Source organism: Strigops habroptila, chromosome 2 (assembly GCF_004027225.2).
Source record: "Strigops habroptila isolate Jane chromosome 2, bStrHab1.2.pri, whole genome shotgun sequence".
Classification (NCBI taxonomy): Eukaryota; Metazoa; Chordata; class Aves; order Psittaciformes; family Psittacidae; genus Strigops; species Strigops habroptila.
This window is the reverse complement of record NC_044278.2, coordinates 82,959,439-82,979,168: the sequence shown is the minus strand read 5'-3', so window position 1 is coordinate 82,979,168 and position 19,730 is coordinate 82,959,439. Positions and strand designations below refer to the sequence as shown.

Sequence of the window (19,730 nt, the reverse complement as noted above, 5' to 3'; positions counted from 1 at the left end):
AGACTTCTAAGATTCAAGTTTCACAGATAATCTGTGAATGGATTATAAAGTAAATGAAAATAAATAAATAAATAAATGATACAGAAATTTAGGTCAATTTCTTTGCACCAGATGTTAATCTGAATTCTCCAAAAGGAAAACTAAGTATCTATACATACAGATAGATACATACATCTACACATACTCTTCTTACCAGGGGCTCAATCATTAACTGACAGATATTGATGTATCTCAACACAATACGAGGGCATCAGAATATACTCCTGGTATTATGCAGATCTCTGCACAGCTATTTGACTACAGAAGAGTCTGTCAGACTTGGTCTTTTCCATTTGGGCTTTGATCATTATAAGATACATGTTTTGAGGTATTTTAATTTCATTTTCTTTCTGCATCTTAATGATGGTTTCAATAATAGTTGTATTTCACCAATTTATCCTATCATCAGGTATGTTAGGAATTGTTTTTATTATATGGAAGTTCTGATCCTAGTTACCTAAAAAGAGCTCTCTCTTTGACTGGTTTGAAGTACTTCCTGAAGTGGACATAGCCTAGGACCAGTCAAACTGAAATGTGCAGCAATGAAGTGTTAGAATCTAGGCTTTGATGACTCCAGGACCAGAAAACCAAAATTCAAAGTCCCAGTTCATTCCAACAATCCCCATCCACCGTTACTGCAGAAGGAAGAAATCTCCATCAAAAATCTTCAGGTGCAGATTTCCTGCCCCATTTCCTCACCAGCTCTGTTGTGCTGGTCAGTATTTACAGTGCTAAGGTAAAAGTCTCACCCAGTATGTCCTGCACAGAAATACCCAAACAGGCATTTGGACATCTGCTTCTGGGCTTGCCCCACTTAGCTCTTTCTGTAGCCACTGGGGCAAAGCAGACACCAGTTTGAGGTACTAATCCATCTGAACCATCACAGGCATCTGCTACAGGAGGAGACAAATTTTCCTCTAGAAGTGTCTGTTGACTGTAAGAAAAGCCTAAGCTGACTAGCTTAGATGGAAAGTTCTACTTTTGGTGAGATAAGACTTACCATGGAAGGTGCTCTTCCTACTTCACTGTCTCTCAGGCTGAGAGTAGCCTATACAAGGAGTAAGAGCCTGTTTCATGTCCCCTATTTGTTACACCTTGTGCCACAATTACTCTTTTCTCATAAGGTCATCATTCAAAAGCTTACCAAAGTAAGCTTTGTGAAAGGAATTGATGTTGACAAAGGAAAGCTCCAGCCCCTTCAGAGTAATAAAAAATTTTTTCAGCTGTATTTAAGTTTTCCAGTCATGTCGCAAAGTGCTGAAAAAAAATGGCTGTAGATTACTGAACCATTACCTATTTACCTTAACGAGATTCAAAGCAGGCTTTGAAAAACGTAGTCTATGGATGGATCCTCATGATGTATCATGATCCTCATCCTACCCCACAGCAACATGGACATCTCTGTAGTAATTTTGTAGTAGCATACTAAAGTTTGGCCTTCAATTTTTTTCTTTCTTTTCTTCCCAACTTTAAAACTATTATAGAAATATTCACCACTTCATTAGAAAAAATAAATTAGGTATTCCTGGGTATTGCAAACTAACTTACTATTCTCAGATCATCCTATTTGTTAGTTCATCTTCACAAATCCTATTCTAGTGTGAAATATCGTTATCAAATGTTTTTTTCCAAACTGCTGTCAGAATTGTTATGCTTTCACTAATCAAAATAAATCACCCAAAACTTAAACAAAACTGGTTAGGCAATACACAGTATTATTGCATAGCTGAAACAGCTGAAACTTTTTTTTTCCTCTGCTGCAAATATTGCTTTCCCAAATGATTCCTACCCAACATTTAAAAAAAAATAAAAATTAAAATTAAAAAAAATTACAAAACCTCTTCTGTGTTACATCACTGAAATTTTTGGCCACTTATTTATATCAGTGGTTCCAGTGAAGGTACTGGACTTGCATGGTACAGCATGAAAGAGTCCAACCAGTAGGATGCATGGTAGAGTTGATTCATACAAATGAGAAAGTAAAGAAAAAATACATCATTTGCCTCTAGGTCTGTCAGAGCAACGAACCAATGACCTCTCACACTTTCTAAGACAACTTAGAATCTTACCAATATTTTAGGTCTCAAATTGTCGAAGTATCTTAATACCTACTAGATAAAATTGACCCACTTAACAATTCCATAAACCTTACGTCACTTAAAACTATGCTCTCCCATGCAATTATTGAGATACAGAAGGCTCCTAATACAGGTCTTGTCACAGAATTTAAGCAAGCCATTAAATTTTTTGCTATATTACTACTTTAAAAATAAATAGATCTTACGTTTGCTGTACTTTGTGCATGCTCAAAATATGTTGTGAAGTTTGCAAAGATTTTCTTAATGTGTTGCATGGTTTTAAAATAGGCAAAGTAACTCAAGAAAGGTTAGAATGGTCTGAACTCAAAATAACATCCAAACTCTTATGTTATAATAAATAACAGAAACAAATTTACTCTGAAGGGTAAGACTGGAGAGCTGAACTTACTATGAACTCATTTTAATGAAACGTCAACTCAGAAAAAAGAAGCCAGACTAATGTGACTTTGTTTTCTTGATGTCCCATGTGAAATAAACTTTGAGCGTACGTTTGAAACAGCAAATGTATGCATTATACACAGGAAGCATGGATATTTGTGGATGTGAGATAAGCAATGATTGAGAGAATCTTGAAAAAAAATGCATTTTTAAGAAAAACCACATTGCAAACACAGCCAATTAAAACATAACTGCGTATCTTAGTAGCAAAATAATATGACTTCTTGCTATTAAAGCATTTAAAATTCTTCCATTCCTGCAGAATTCCTCTTTTCTCAATATGATGAGGTATCTTTCTTTCCAAATAATCATTAGCCTAACATCTTTTAAACTGTGGCAAAGGAACTACTAATGTTCCTCTTAACCTACTAACAGAGCAATGCTGCAAAACTGATGAGCCCTTGCTGGGAGACAGAGATTTGGCATTTTCAGTCTAAACGCACCAAAAGTAGCATCCTAAGACAAGTCAGGGCAAGAGCGGAAAGAGTGTCAATCTACAACTCTTATTGTCAGAGTTGGGAGCACAACAGTGTAAAGAAAGGGGCGGGAGGGAAAGAAAGAACAAGGCAGAACAAAGAGCTGTCCAGGCCTGCCATGGCTTGTGCTGGGAACCGAGGTCTTTAAATTAACAAATAAACAAGGATAGGACAAGGTGTTACCCAAGCTTCTACAGTATCTGAGCAGAGATGAATATGTGCCTTGACATATGAACTAAATCACCATAATAAGCAAGTCCGAATGCAACATATCTTTAAAATATTTGCAAATGCTACTTCCACTCCACCCATTGTTCCTCAATTTCCAAAATTCACCTGTTTTGTTCAAACCAGATTTTATCTGCAAAGAGCAGCTGGTTTGGGCCAAATACAACAAACATTTTTCACTGTATTTGGTTTGTTGCCATTCTATTTTATTCTTTCACCAGATAACACGGAAACAGACATCCTGGAAGCTGTGACAGCTATTTAAACAATAATAGATGAATAGAGGTAGCCATTCTCTTGTCTTTGTTCCTAAAAGCAAGTAGGATAAGTTCAAACTGGTCACCAATCAAACTGGAGAATATTGATATTGCCAGGATTTGAAAGCAAGCGATAATAGCCAGCTCAAAAAAAAAAAAACCAAAACAAAACTAAACTATACAGGTTACTGCCTTTCTGTAATCATTTAATGTTTTATCGTACTGCATCTTGACCTTTTTTGTTCTTTGTAAAATATTTCACATGTATCTGTTCCTAAAACATTCTTACCATTTGAATGATAAAAGATCCTGTTTTCACTTTTTGCTATCATAAATCTGGTGCATACATTTTTGTAGAAACAATTTATTCTATTTGGCTTAATACAATTTTGGTTTATGTTGTCAAAACACCCTTCAGTATAAAATTTTTTATATTTCACCTTCCTCAGAGTTAGAAGTTTCAGGTGTGAGAAGCTTTTCTATTTTAATTAATCTATAATTGTTGATTTATATTAGCACAAAAGAACAGAGGGTCCCATATCCTGAACTGAAACATTACCAACCTGAGGCACATTTAAAAAAAAAAACAAAACAAAAAAACCCCTCTTGCTCAATTCCCACATCATTTGCCTGCTTTAGAGATTTGGTCATTCAAGATTCACCCTGCATGTAACTAGGGTCAATGTGAGATGACTGCGAAGGATGCTATGAACTGTAAAAAGAATGTACTGAAACTAACTCTTATAAAAATAGTTTTTTTCAATCTACATTTTAATTTCTTCTTTTAGTTTCTTCTTTAGCTTCTTCTTTTTAGTTTCTTTCTTTTCAATTTCTTCTTTTTATGCCAGTTCTCCAGGACACTCAAATTATTCTGAAATTAAAATATTTACTGCTGGAAATCAGGGAAAATATAAAATATAGAATATATAAAATATAAAATATAAAAATAGACTGGCTTGCTGGTTGTTGTTTTCATAGCATTTAAAAGAGACTGGTGCTCTCGCAGTTAATAGTACTGTTGCAAATGCTGTCCACTGAGCAGTTCTATTTCTTGACTTGGTATGCTTACCTAAAGACTTTGGGAATAGTAACTCACTAATAACAACATGTAACTAAAAGATTGAAATCTTACATGGAAAGGACCATGGCTATTAAGAGTACATTTCTTGGATGTGTATATTGCACATGATGGCTTTATATCCGGCTTTATACATATATTTGTGCAAAATAGGTCTTATAGAACTCATCCATCTGTGTAATATTTCCACCATTATGGACTGACCATTTTCATAAGTGGCATGGCTTCAAAATATGCACAGTTTCACTTGATGTAAAGGACTACACAAGAGCAAAGGTACATAAGAACATAGTTATATTGTCCACTTTGGAGATAGGTTTAGATGCAGGACTTGCCCATCAACAGTAAGACTCATCTTTACTGACAATTCTGTCTGATTTTAACCACTGAAAATACAATATTGTAACCTGATGCTTGTCTTTTTTGGTAAGAGATTTCCAATTGATACATTTCCAGTATTTCTTTAATCTTTTTAAAGAAAATGTGGTCCCTGCAGATCATTCGTCACTGCTGCACAGGGTCACTGAGCATACTGCAGTTAGAGTTGTCTTCATAATGGCAAATAAGAGCCAGATGGACAAGCACCTGTTAAACACAAAGGTAAGGACCTCTCTTTCTCCCCAATTCATTGGCATCCCTTCTATGCTGACATCCTGTAAGCCAATTTATCTGTAAACACAGAGGGCAAAAAAGGAATGTATTGCTGCCTGGAACTGGGACATGGAGGTTTGGGAACAAGGATGACTTGACAAGGAGACAGTGGTGAATCAAGAAGTGAGGGAACACTTTGCTGAGAAAATAGGAAAGAAGGACACGTAACGTGGCTGAACACTTTGGAAACGGATAATAGCACTGGGATTATGTGGTGAAGGAGGGGAGAAAGAGTGCCCAGGAGCAAGATATTTATACTGACTCAGCAAGAAATAAACAAAACAGCCAAAATATTTTGTAAAGCAGCGTATTTTGTACAAGTAATTCTGCAGTACTTCAAGAACTGCTTTTCAATGTAAATTAAATTTATAGTTGTTAATAGCAAAAACATAAAAATATGTTCTTTAAAGACCACGTGTTTTAGTTTTATTAAGGAATTACTGGAATAACATCACTGTAACTGCATGGAAAGAGTTGCAAAATATATCCAAAAAGCAAAAATGTAATTAGAGGTGATGTTCCAGCTGTGAGGATTTCTTCAGGCTTTTTGGACTAGATCAAGTTGAGTTTATTCTTCACTTTACATGTCCCTAGGAGGGCCTCAGTCAATCAGCACAACTCATCTAATTTTCTCTTTCAATAAAAGGATTATTTAAATAACCTTTATCTTATTTTGCAGCCTATTACTGATTAGGGCTGGGTCAAGCAGCATTTCCTGATTTATTTTTTCTAAGGATTTCACAATATTTCACAATAAACTGTAGTTCATATTTTTCAACAAATGTATTTTGGCATACAACAGAATGTTAAAATGTTAGAGATATTTCCACTTTATGTACTTTGGCGTCATAACACCACATAAGGCGCAAAACAAAATTATATGGTTTCTCTGTCCCCATAATAAAAATTACCCTGTTCACTCACTGGATTTTTCATTCAGTTTCTTGAAGTGCATAAAAGGGAAGAAATGGGATAGTCAGAGATGATTTGGTATATATCTGTTAATTATAAATTACTATTATCTTGAATACCTGATGGTAACTTACACTAACTCTAAAGAAATATAAATTCCTAAACATAAAATGATAGTTAGAAAGGTACACTAAATATTTTATTACATTTTTAACAGTATATCGGTATAAATACAGGACACTTTATAATATTATAACCTGCAGTACTTAGTTATGAGAAATATGTCCATTATTTATTTTTCAAAGATCCTTACATGCTACTGGCAGGGGTTGGATGCAGATTAAGACCATCTGTGCTCTGGATGCTGAAAAAGTATAAATGTATTTTACTGGTTCATGTCAAATGTCCCAGTTAGTACTTTGCTAGCTCCACTCCATCAGCCAGGCAATAGAGAGTACTAAAAAGAATGTTTCTTGGCTTCGTAGCAAAGAGAACTGCTTATAAGCATAGGTGTATGTGGAGTGTGTATGTGTTTCTCTGTAGGTGCACAAGAATCATTGAGCTGTTTTTGAAAATGTACATGTCCATAATCATCTATGTAGTAAAGGAATTTATACCTGTTTAGGAAACCAAAACTCACCATTCATGATACTAGCTGTTTAACCTCCTTTTCTGTGTTGGCTACAGAAGCTGGTTCCCTCACCTATACAGCCTGCCTGTACATCTAGCTTTCCTAAATGTATGCAGAAGCAAAGATGAAGCCAAGTATTTTGAGTTTGAGCAAAATTCCCAATTTAAATCAACCTTCAAATTAGGGATTGGATTTAAAGACTGCATAATTAATGTATTGTACACTAAACCTCACATTTTCAAAATTATGGAAATAAATATGCACATCTCAGCTGATAAAAGCAAGGTAAGACATCCACAGTATGCATACTTATTTTTGTGCTGCCTGTTCCTCCCTGTACTTTAACTGTCTCCGTATGGCTACTGCAAAATCCGGAGAAAAACCATTACAGAATGTAACAATTGCTTTTGCTAAATTTTATTAGATCATTTCAAGTGCCACGTGATTTGGATTAATCATCCTCTGGACATGTTTCATGAAAGTTGAAAAAAAAATCCATTATTTTGGGATTTAAGGTGATTTAAAAAATTAGGAATATCAATATTATTAGCATTTTTGTCATTGTCAGCTGAAATAACACCACTCCTTTTCTGTAAGCACAACAGTGGTAAGAAGGGAATTCCTGATAAGAGCACAGCTGGTAACTTGTAATTCTCTGAAGATGAAGGTTTTATGGTAATAGCTAGAACAGCATTGTATTCATGCAGTTTTTCTTGGTCTGTGTTCAGTTAACAATTCTAATATTCATTCTCTTCAGAAAAGAAAAAAAAAAAGTCAATGTTTTCAACAAGTCCATATCTAGCAATGATGCAGTTAGTTATGGGGGACTGAGCATCAATGCTCTTGCTGTCCTGTCACATGGGCCATGTTCTTGGTAATCTGCTGACAGCATGAATCAGATGCCCAAACAGAAAATGAATAGATGACGGTGTGTCTGCGCAACACTCGTCAGCTGTCTTTCATTCAACAACACATAACCTGTCCCACACCCTTGTCCCCAGAGTGCTGGCAAGATGAGGTTGACCAGGCATGCTTGGCATCTGGTGTAAAGAGGCAGCACAGAAGTCAACAGTAAGGCATTTCACAAATAAATATGTCAGAGAAATTCAATAGAGAAGACAGAAGAGGTTTAAAGACTTTGCATTTATGATAGTTTATACCGGTCACCTGTCCCAGTAGAAAAATATTTGTCTAGTCAGGATTTGTAAACTGGATCTATCAATTAATGTGTTTTGTTTAACTAAATATTCATGCAGAATACTGTCATGTTTCTTCTTAAAATAACATGAGAAAATGTATTTTAGACAAACATATCAGATGTTCAGTGACAGTGATTTTTGCAGAAACCAAATATTTTTAAAACATGTATACTTATATTCGCTTTACTTTCCTTTAAGATCCTATTAATGCCCATGATTTCAATAACTTCTTTAATAAAAAGGATGCTATCAAGTACCTCTAATATTCAGACTCACAATATGTTAATTAGACCACTGAATAAGATGACCAGTCTAAAAATGCATTAGAAAGACAGAAACATACAAAGAAAACCTGTTTCCAAGCTTTCCCCATGCCACAATTCCTACCCTTGATGTATTAGTGCCTCACAATTAGAGCCAAAGATGCCAATAAAATAAAAGAATCAAGAAATAGTCACATGGACTCATCCAACACAGCTGTATGGGGCTGCTGGGTAATAAGTTCGAGAATTCTTGAATATGCAAGGAAAAACTACAAATGCATTGGAAACACAGGGGAAGAAACCCCGCTTTGAAAAGAAAGTACCTAGGCGACTGTGTTGGTCAAGCCTTGCAGACATGCTTCCAAAGAGTTAAGGTAACAGGTGTTTTATCACCAACAGTTCAACAACATCCAGTCTTTGCTTAAGTACCCAAATGGCAATATACATTTTTAACAAAAATATGGGATCTAGTAACTGCAAGATCTCACAGCTAGTACAGTAATTGTTACTGAAAACAAAAGGATGTGAAGCATCTCATTTTAACAGATTCTCACCAGGAAGGGTACAAAATGAGTGAGCTGTTTTAGTGTCATGAAGCAGTATAACGCAGAGGCTTCGTTAGTGGGGCTAAAACCTCCATGTTTGCGTAGGAGACTATCAATTATATTTAACTGAATTTTTAAAATTATTTTGCAATAATTTTTTTTTAACATAAATACTAAGCGTCCTTAATGTGCCTATCTATGGAATAGTTCCAGTCCTCGGATGAAAATGTTGTAGACAATAATTGATGTACACATTTTGGCTTATATCCTTATGATAACCTAATAGAAATTTGGCTGTCTGCGTATGGGAGTTCAATACAAGTTCCATAGTTTATAGCATCAGAAACAGTCCTTTACAATATTATAGCCACATTTCTCAAGCCATTGCCCACAGATTATATCCCAAAATCTAATTTTCACAGAAATCCGTAATAATAAACAAACCAAAATCCCTAAACCCTAGAGTGCTCAGAAACAAAATTCAGAATGAAAAGGCAAGCATTTTTACATCTGATATGATTCCTGTTGCAATTCATTCATCAAACATCTGCAACAAGCTGCCAGAATGTGTCCATTAGTGAGATTTCTATGGGATTCACTAGCTTGATGCTCACTGATAGAATAATGTAGAAGTTTTACCCCTAATGTTTTCTGCTCCGTTTGAGGCATCCACTTTAAAGTGAGATTTGGCCTGCATATGTCTTCATGTCTTGGAATACATAATTTATGCTAATATATCAGAATACGTATTAGAGAAGACCAAAAAAATATCCTTTATGTATTTATGCATTAGAGGTCACATTCAGCACTGATTTAAGAAAGTACAAAATAGTTTGGAGTCACCATGTAACCTGGATCAGTTTGGTTTCAATTAAATACAGAAAATTAAGGTACCTTTAACAGCAAAAATGCTACATACTTGCCAATAAATTAAAATCTTTCCCAGGATCCAGTTTAAAACCTTCATGCAAATTAAATATTGCATTCAGCCTTTTATCTATAATATCAAGGAAATATACACTATAATTCCACTACAGGGACAGATCTTTTTACTATTTCTGTAAGTCTTTCAATGTTTATGCCAATAACATAATGGAAAAATTACTTATTTCAATCCTTAAGCAATTATTAACGCTACATAATAGAAGCAAAATACAAATCCTAAGAGTGTTTCAAATGCTCTCTACTACTTTATGATAATTCATGTATAACTGTACATAAACTAAACATGAAGCGAAAGATCTTTACCATTATGTTACTGTGAAAACGCTTACTGCCTACACAAACTGAAACAAATCACAGAAGCTTTATCATCTTGACCTGATGAGCTCATTATATATTTAAAGATAATACTTTTATTCAGTATCCTCATAGCAGGTTGGTTTTTAGCCCAGCTAGTAAAAGAGCAAGAGCTGCATCAGGAAATGACCACCCTGCATGGTTTTGTGAACTGCTGCACCCAGAAGACTCAGTCCAGCAACTCACAGCAACCTCAGCAATTTTGTCTAGTTTTTGAAAGGAAGTCAAAAAGGGCCGCCGATAGAGGTTGCTCTTTTACTAAACTTAGTACAATTCAATGAGTTAAAAAAAACTAGAATCAAATTTGCCTTTTTGTATTTTTTAAATTTTTATTTTTTTATTTTATAAATTGCAATTATTTTCAGGTTTTGAAAATTATTTTCAGAATCACTTCCCTTTGCCTTCTCTTTGCCCTCTTCTGTAACTCAGAATGTTCTACTGCTTCCTGCAATCTTTTCCTTACTTCTCAAACATTTTTCTCAGTAACATGTATTGTTACTGAAGTTTTTTTGTTTCAGTAGTTTCTTCCCCTTCCAAGATATGAAGAAATTAGTCTGCTTGTTGAAATGTCAAGTCTAAATAAAGACCAGAGGAGAAAAAATAGTTAGAGAAAAGGAAAAGATTCTGACAGAAATCTGAAGGGATAAATCAACCTAAATAATCTCCCTACTTGCAAAATAAAACAGATCTTGACTTTTTTTCTGTTTATTCATTTTCACACATATAACAAGATTTAAAGCATTATCAAAACATATAAGAAAGTGGAAAATAAGGTCTTACAATACATCTTTAATTTATGCTCCACTTTCCTATATTTTGGTGTAATCATAATTGGAGTGATACTGATATGACTTTTGATTTTTTGATTTTTCTTTTTTTAAGTATAAATAATTCAAGAATATAGTTACGTTTACATGGGAATGTGTGTGAAGGTTCAACATTAGGTCCACTGATTTGAAATATAATGAGCATTTTGCTATGCTACTTTACTGTATCTTTGGTCTATAGAAGACACCATTATGTAGCACCACATCATTTTCAGTTGTTGAATACAAAAGCAACAGGCTTCTTCTTAGACATCAAAACAGCAGTGGTTCAGCTAGCACAGACCTTTTTGGTTTCATAGAGGAAATAAAGTTGAGTCAATGATTTGATCATATGATTAATCTCATTTCTCTAAAAGATTAAGAGTATAGAAGCCATTTCTAAGTCCAGGATTTGCCTCAACTCTTATGCAACGTGTTGAATTTTTGCTTCAGGTTAAGAACAGGAGGGAAAAAAACTCAAAAGGAACACATTTCAGAGAAACTTGCTTTAACCCTATCACTATTTTTGGCTGTTGTGTGTTTGTAGAACATCAAGGGTGGTATTGTACAGTCCCATTATACAGCAGATGTTAAATGCGAAGTAAAATAGTTGTAAGTGATTGATGATCCTCTGTATTACTTCAAAATAAGCTCTGATTATTTATACAGTTTTGGACATTGCTTGAAAGCGTCATATTAAACCTAAACAATTAATCCCTTTTTCAATGGCTTTTGTGTGTAATGTATTATGTATATTTTTACATTCTTCTCTGTAAAAGGCCCTGGTGTATGAGAAATGTTTAGAGTTTTGAGTGCTCCACCCAGTCCATATGGTAGGTTTGCTCTGTGTGTAAGAAAGACCTACCTTTTTCCACCAGGTCCATATGGCAGGCTTAAGTTAGCCAGGGCCTTCTATCCTTCACAGGGGCCATATGGCGAAGAGAGCTTGGTGAACACTCATTTAGTTTGTATTAATATTTTACATGTCTCTAGCACATACAGACATGTATGTATATACACACAGACATGTATGAACTGGTCAGATTGGGTAGAAAAGACTTAGCTCCTGAAAATACTTTAACCATATACTCAATACCCCATGACAATATGATATGAGATGTAGATTCTTTTTTTTCTGTTCTATTAACAAATTGAAAACTCAAATGTATAATTTATCAAATTATGTTATAAACTCTGATGGTTTTAAACATTTTGACAGATTATTATTTAGTTATGCTAACAAACTTGTGGACATTAATACAGATGACATTTCACTGTGAGTTAATATTACCTTACAAGAACAGAACCAAATCCCTTGAATCTACCCACTACCAGAGTGTGCATACTGTAGATAGTGAAAGTATTTGTTTAAAGATTCATCTTTATGCTGCCCCACTAATAGCAGGTTTCAGCAGGTTCCTGCTCTCTTGCTGTATTTAAACAAGCTGGCAATAAACCAGAGAAACAATAACGACAATAAACTATGCAGAGATAACTATTTCCAAATCACATGCAAAGTAAGTCACTATTTCTTGAAGATGCAATACTGCTACCCTTACTATTGGAATAACAGGAAAAGAAGATGATCTGAGAACCATAGTATCTTCTTTCTATCGTCTGTACATGTCCGAAACTAGTAAAACCAGATGCTACAACATGAGCAAAACAGTTGCATTGGGCTTGTTGATTAAGGGCATGGATTTAAAATAAACTAAAAAAGAAAAAAAAGACAAAAAAAAAAGACTGCAACTTTAAATTGTAATCCACATTTTCAAAGTAATTACTCTAAAATTAGCACATTGTTACAGTGTTTACAACTAAATGCAAAGCTTTGCTGTAATTCTGAAGTAATTTAAGAACCCTCAGCATTTTATTTATACAGGAAAGATGGAAGCAATTTGTAACATGTTTATGAAAGTTTTATTGCACCTACAATCTGATTCAAGAAACGAAATAATATTCCCCAGTCGTAGAAATTTTACAAACAACTTTTACTTATTTGAAACTCAGAACATTAGGAAATGTAAAAAATGTAATGTATTGGTTTTATTCAGATAATTTATAGTGCTTTCATCTGGTTTCTTCTTGTTTCAGTTCATGTAAATAACTTCTATGTTGTCACATGAATATTCAAATATCTCAAAGAACTATCAGTGTTGAAAATAAATAGCATAAAGTATTCAGAACAAGTATGCATGTACATGGTCTCATAGTTTGCTTTCGTATATAGCATTTATGTTCTGCAAACAATCAATAAAATATGGAAGAGTTTTCCACAAGGAATTTATTTTCTCATTTCAAAGGAGCCAAAAAACAATAAGCATTTTATGAAACCATCAGTATTTTGTTAAAGATTAAAAAAAGCTAACTACTATGGTCATGCCTCTTCCTCCTACCTTCCTGCTTTTGATCATAGCCAAATATAGCTAAAGCAATGGGGAAAAACAAAAGCTTTATTAATTTCAGGTGTTAAGAAACATGACCCCAAACTCTTTGCCTCTAACTTTCATTGTAGGAAAAGCATAGTACGTATCTTTAGGATTCATTTATATTCTTTGTTTCAGTTGTTCTTTTTTAGATATATTCTTTATATGCTGCCTTTTTCATGTTCTGTTTCTGATTTACAATGCACAGGTACAAACTTTTAATTCTGAATTTTGAAGGATTTGTCTATCTGCATAATTGCTCATAAAAATACACACGGAGAGCTCACTTTGTGATTGTTGGGTTAACAGAGTGCCTAAAAGAGATGAAAGATTGAATCCCTCTGCCTATCCAGTCAGCCAGGGAGGCTGTACTCTCTAAATAAGGACCTAAATAAGGACCTAAATTCTCCATACAACAACGAAGAGAAAGCAGGTGTCTGTCAGATACAGCTGATAGTGCCTAAACTTTAGCAGCTAGATTCTCCCTCTTGAGGCTTTCACGGGCACCTTCCTCATTTCATGAATCGTGCAAAGAACTATTTGAGAAGCCTGTGTTTCAACAGCAGAGATCCACTATATAATTTGGAACAGAATAAAAAGATAGATTGCTTGATCAATCAAATATTTAATTTTTTAATACAAATTAGAGATGGAGAATTTAGTAATAACTAAAATTATTAGTTTAGATCCTTGTCATGTTAGCATAGCCCACAATTTTAAACACATTCTTATAAAAGTATAAACTACAATTTTATGCTTTATACTTTCTCACTGAATCAGTAGTTTCCTCTTTTGAGAGAACATGCTAAATTGAGCATCTCAGTTAAATTCGTTATAAATACATACATTAAAGAAAAAAATATATGAAGCCGACTTCATAAATATAATTCGCTGGGATTTTGTTAAAGTTTAGATATATAGAATTGTATCTGAAATCCTCTGAAGGTTATAGGGTGAAACCTTCCAACAATATCTCCAACTCTTCAGGGACCAAATCCCATTATGTGGAGTTCAGTGAAGAGGGTAAACACTACCATAAAGAAATACAAATTGCACATATTTCCCATTTAGCCAGTGTCACAAAAGTTCACCATTTAGAATTCTAACCAGTTAGGACTTATTCTTGGAGGTCAAGTACCTTGTGAACCTTGTCATCTCACCGATGACATCATATCCCATCCATCAGTTCTTTCAGGAGCGCACTTGCCATCTGCTCAGCACGCTATAATAACTTATTAGACATATTCACAGGGTAACAATCTGTACAATGACACTGTTATCTTAATGCTGCCACACACAGAGATAGCAGACATCGTTTCCCTGTCACAGCACAATTATTGTACCTTCCAACTTTAAAAGCGAACTTTAAAAGCGAAGTTACTTGGATATTTTAGCTTCTTTTTAAATCACATGGAAACAGTGAATTCTCATGAGAAATATATTTTTGGCTTTGTGGTGTTTTTTTGACCAGGAACTGATAAATTAAGGCTACAGCACAAAGCACAAAGTTCAGTTTGATATAACTATTTTGAACCTTGAAAGTTTTTGCAGTCATGTTCATTCTTTAGAGTGCAAAAAAAATCAAAAACATACAATACGATCACATGCATATAAATAGAACTGAAATCCAACTTATTCTCTGAAAGCACGTTAACTTTCTAGAACTAATACTTGTTATTTCTCTAGCCTGTCTTAAACAGCTCTTCTTTCTAACAGCAATTACTAGGTAGAAATAAAATATGCAGCCAAAGTGCTCATATTAAGCCTTAAGAGTTCTTGGAATCTAAAAGCAATGTGAATTTTTGTAGTTGCCTACGTAGTTTTGCAGCTTGTTAATACTGAGTATGGTTAGCACAGATGCTGTCATGGCACTTACGTCTTAATAGCAGTCCAGTATAACTCTCCCTCGACCTCAAAAAATATTTTCAGAAAAAGGGCAATATTTATTTTGCATTACACAGAATTCATCCTCTGTTCCTTCCTTTGGCTCGTCATTTATTCCAGCTTACACTGTGATCAACGTTGTACTAAAATAAAGTCAAGTACAACAGCCGCTCTCTGCCCATCAAAACTCTCAGACGTCTGCCAAGCACTTGTAACAGCTGGTGTTACATTAATTAGTTTAAACTATTTATTTCATCCATCTCCAGAGCAGATTGAGCAAAAACATTAGAGATTATTCTAGCATCTGTAAGTGCCCTGCAAACATTAACCAACCAAAGTTAGACTATTCGTCATTAACTTATAGTATATGTGATTTAAGACTCTGTACATTTATTGCAAATAAAAAAAGGAATTCTGAAGTTTAGCATAGGGTTTCTTTGACTGCCTGTTTAAAAATCTTATTTTTAAACTTATATAAGACTTTGTGCCTATAAAGTTTCTTAAAAAAAAAAAAAAAAATTACTAGAAAGCTATTATAATTCCTGGCAGCATGGACCATTAAGCAATATATGACAGGGACTTGGTGACTCAGTGGATTAGTCAGAGGTTTTATGTCCACTGTTGGAATCCAGCCCTAAATACGGTGATCAAAACAGTGTCAGCAAATGGTTGTAAAAATCTCAATTAAAATCACCCCTATAGCCTCTACTAAGTTTTTAGTGGACAACATAATAGATCTTTCACTATTGACAGAGTTCTCACAACTATCTTTTTTCTTTTAATAGGCTGAGAATGGATGCTGGCAAAAGAATGTTGATTGTAAGAGGTTCTAACGCCACATTCCCTACTCAAATGGCTTAGAAACAGAAGCCAATGCAAGGATGGCAGGAGTAGGCTCACAGCCACTGTCCGTGGGCTCACCTCCATCAAAAATAAAAAGCTTCCAACATTGCTCAATAAAATACTTCATGTGAGAATACTTGTATTTAGTGCCTAAGGCTCAAAAAGGAAATCAAAGTCCTGTGCAAACACTCAAGGGGTAACCCCTTCTCCAAGGAACTCAGCTGTAAATAAGCACAGAGGGAAACAGAGGCACAGAAAGGTGAAATGCTTTGCCCAAAGTCACACAATAGGTTATTGGCAAAGCCTGAAACACAACCAAAGCCTCCTGACTCTCATCTAGTTCAGAAAGATTGCTATGCGAGGTTTCCGCAAACAGCACCAAAATCCAATAGCTCACTTGCAGAGTAAAAAAGCAGGTTAACCCTAATCACATATGAAATTTATTAGAATCAGACTCTTCCACAATAATGCCCTCAAGTCTGACCAGATTTTTTTTTTCCCCCAGTATTACACTACGGAAATGTGTATTACAATGATTTTAAAATGTGGTTACTGATATTAACATCAGATTTAATTAAATGCAGCTAAAGATAATAATAATATAATTGATCAGTTTAGAAATCTTTATCTACCCTCAAAATATTGGTATTAACAAGCAAAATTAACAAACAGATTCAGTTTCACTATCTGAACAGTAAAGTGAGAAAATAAACCCGACGTTTATATTTAACTAAAACACAGATCCTGAACCTGTGATATTTCAATTCTTTAAAACTCTGACTGACTTGTTATGGCTTACTATGGCCATGCAGAAATGAGTACAATTAATGGAAACTGAAGAAGAAACTATCAGCTACTTTTACTCTTCCAACCCTGTCCCATCTCCAATAAACAAGATTTTCTTCTCTTTGCTTCATTCATTTCACAACTCTCTTTCTCTCAGTGCATATATATAAGAATATATATGTGTGTATGTATCTATGTATATATTCAAGATACTTAATACAATTTTTTCTGCCCACTGCACAGTGGTTCCTCTCACTTACTGCACCAGCCAAAAAGGCAGGTGCACAGTCAATGCCAAACTTGCTCCAGACCATGCAAGAGAAAGTGCCAAAGCATATATAAGAATGGCCTCCTCAAACAATACTAATAGCTCTTTTTCATGCTCACTCTTTATTGGCCTCGACAGGCAGTAAGAGCCAGACACTCTTTTCTATTCTTAGGTTCCCAGAATTTATAACATGCTACATCTGCCACGTATCTGTTGGGTTACATGGCTACTGCTATTCAATTATCCATTTTTATTTTTATTTTTAGTACAAGGACCATCATTGAAATAACTTGTTGGACAGTCTGTTCTTAAAAGACAAAACCCACAACAATCACAAAACTTATCATCAGATGAGACAATGTTCTGACTTAAATCCTCTCTCGGAAAAAATTATATGCCCCCACTTGATCCTACTACTAAAAAATAACTAAAAATTATATATAATACTGTATCTCACTACAGAATAAGGAACGTTTGATTGTTTAACTAATGCCTTATAAATGATTCATTAAAGTACCTGTTTTAACCAGGGTTCTTAACTAATACTGACCACCAGGTTCTGTTTTCATTTACACCACAACTGGTACATAAACAAAGGCAGCAGCGGCCCTTGCAGAGATCTTCTGCTCAATTCCCCCTTCAAATCCAAGTGGTACATTGCATTAAAAACTTTCTCTGTATAACATATTTCTTGCATGCTCTTTTTTTTTTTTTTCAGTTTGAATTGCATGCTCCTTTTTTGGTTTCTTAATACAACTCCAAGAGAGTCATGTACATTCAAAAGAAAATATTAACATGTTCCCAGTTCAATATTCTGCTTTACCTCTTGTAGTGATCAGTTTAAATGGACAAAAGCTACCAGCCAATTTATCTTTTTTCTCCCCTCTATCCTTTCCTCTTGTAAAATTCCTCTTTATGCAATAGGAAAGTTAATTTCTAAACTTTGTTACAGAACCCTTTGTTCTTGCTGAAGTCACTTTGCTTGTCTCTCCTACTGTAAGGACACCAAATCCTAAAAGCTGGCAAGAATGCATATGTTTATTTCACCATTGCTCTGCAATTACTGAATGCCACTTAATTATAGCAACAGATGCTCGAGTGTAGGAACCAGAAAAATCAAACGCCTCATTTCCAGGTTATTTTTTTCCATTGCTTCTGCCAACAGCAGATGTGTGAGCCCCTTGTGCTCTGGCGTAAATACTTATCAAATCCTAACAGGTCACCTATGTCACAAACAACATTTCAGATGCAACTGTTTCACCTGATAATAGGCTCTGAAAATAAAACTGTGAGCTGTAAATACAATGTACTCGGAATGAAATGCCATAATGTGAAATTGCTTTTTCTCCAGCTACAACAGTAGTCCTTGACAGTTTTTGGCAGTGATAAATCACCCTCCCATTAATTGTCTCCTCTCTCATTGTGAGGTGAGCTGCTAAAAGGGGCAGTCAACAAAAATGACTTAAAGGACAAATTTTGGCAAAAAGACAATGAAGAAATCTGTCATTGCTAAGCCTCCAGTAAACTGTCATGAAACAATCAAAATATATGTAGCTGAAGTGTTTATGTCTTTGTTAGAAAGGTTATAAGATGATAAGTTTATAGTTAAAACAGGAAGCTCAGAGGAACCGAAGTTGCAGGCCCCTGAGGCACCATTTCTCCCTATGTTCTTTAAATTTATAATGCAAATCCTATTAGGGCTTCAGTTAACACAGTATTTGCTGGTCTTACCAAACTTATTTTCTGACTCTTCTGCCCCCCTCACCCCAAACAACAGAAAGTCCCTGTGAAGACATGGTGCTGGCTGCAATAACTCTTGCATCCCGTTTGAAGATCCTTCCTTTCCAGTGATTTAAGCCAGAGAAGACGACACTTGGCACCTCACAGAAGCCGACCCTTCCTTCTAACCCCTCCACCTCCTGGTGTTAATCAGAGTAAGGCTCTCTCACCAAGTGGTTTCCATGTATGGAAACCTGAGAAGCAGCCTTTTTTTCCTGTAGCACAGGCAACATTACCAGCACCCAAGACTGAGGCATGTGAAGCAACATCTGCTATCTTCTCAGAAATGACACTCATCATGATTCACTTCACCTAGTCTGGCCCGTTCTGCAAATAACTCTTCCCCAATGCAACTTTTCTGCAGATTGAACAAACCAGAATCTCTCAACTCAGGATTCTGCTCTGTAGGAGAAAGAGTCCAAAATTTGGCAATAAGGTTTTTTTGGTTTGGTCTTTTTTTTAGGGCTGTTAATACATAAAAAGTAGGGAGATGGCTACCAGTCATTGTTACCTTGAGGGTGCCTCCACCTCTATGTCATGCAGATGGCAAATGGTATGTTTTAGACCACAGGTTATCCTATGTGTAGGAGGGGCAGGACCATGTACAGGGGATGCTTGTCAGATGCACGCCTACAGAAAGGGTAATGTTTCTCCCTTTAGAAACAACATGGTGCTGTCATTTTATAAGTTTTTATTTCTTTATTTAATTTGTTGAGGCTAGGAACTAAAAGTAATCTGAGAATTTTAAAAAGATAAAAGAATTTTGTTTACCTGTCAGCAGATGGTTGGAAATTTACCATAGGCAAGGTCAGAAAATGATTTG

At 35.1% G+C, this 19,730-nt stretch overlaps 1 protein-coding gene across 1 annotated transcript in view; it reads right to left on the bottom strand.

The window, feature by feature from the left end:
* DACH1 (dachshund family transcription factor 1) overlaps positions 1–19,730 on the bottom strand; it is a 377,909-nt gene that overhangs the window by 50,744 nt on the left and 307,435 nt on the right.